Source organism: Acyrthosiphon pisum, unplaced genomic scaffold (assembly GCF_005508785.2).
Source record: "Acyrthosiphon pisum isolate AL4f unplaced genomic scaffold, pea_aphid_22Mar2018_4r6ur Scaffold_20712;HRSCAF=21911, whole genome shotgun sequence".
In the NCBI taxonomy this organism is placed as follows: domain Eukaryota; kingdom Metazoa; phylum Arthropoda; class Insecta; order Hemiptera; family Aphididae; genus Acyrthosiphon; species Acyrthosiphon pisum.
Genome location: NW_021770101.1, coordinates 9,238 through 10,278, shown reverse-complemented (window position 1 = coordinate 10,278; position 1,041 = coordinate 9,238).

Below are 1,041 nucleotides of genomic sequence, written 5' to 3'. Positions count from 1 at the left end.
TTATTTTTTTGGACTTTTGAAATTACGTATTAAAATTTATATTCAAAGATGTTAAAGAATGGACAGGCCATGGCTATAATAACAATATAGATGGAAACGTGCTGTAATGGAGAGGAAAGAAGAACTATTTTTATCGTCAGCTCCCATTCTAGCACAGGTAAAATCATAATATATATGGCATATGTATATACAGGGTGTTCCAAATTTCATGTGACAGCAGATTTCAGCATGATCTACTTAAATTAGAAAAAAATGACCTATGTGAAAACCTCTTTGAATAATATACTCTAAACTTATTTGATATTAATTATTTTTTTAATTATTAAAAAGGGGAGATTTTAGGGGTAACTTTTAAAATTCAAATGGGAACCTATATTTTTGAAATATGATTCATATAGGATTTTTTTTTAACGAATTTTGACGTATCATTCATAATTATGGGTTGATAATTAAAGAAGTTATTTACATTAGAATTTTGTATTTAATTTGTAAAAATGCCATCAATGAATAATAATAATAATATACTTAGTGCTTCTGTTATACGCCGATTCATTGTTGTACCTACAAGTTACAACCTTAATAATCTGTACGTTATCTAACTATCAATTTACTAGTAATAAAACGTGTATTTGGTATCTTAATTTCATTTTATATTACATAGGTCAAATCACATTATTCCATTGATAATAAAAAAAAAAAAAACGCATTTTATAATAATATACCATATACATTATGTATATTGGATATTGTTATAAATTTATAATCAATGCTATGGAACTGGTTTTGTCTCCTCAATTTTACATAATATTTACTATTTATAATATAAAATTAGAAATAAATATAATTCAGTTGACAAATAGTCAATAGTTGATTACCTATACCAAATTGTTGTATAAATGTTATCATACAGCATACAATTGTTTAAAATGTATACAAATAGGTTAGGTACCTATCTGTATTTTTGACTAATGTAGGTGCCTGTTCATATTTTTAAATTTATATAATAAAGAATAACCAAGGCTAGGAACTTAAAAATATGCG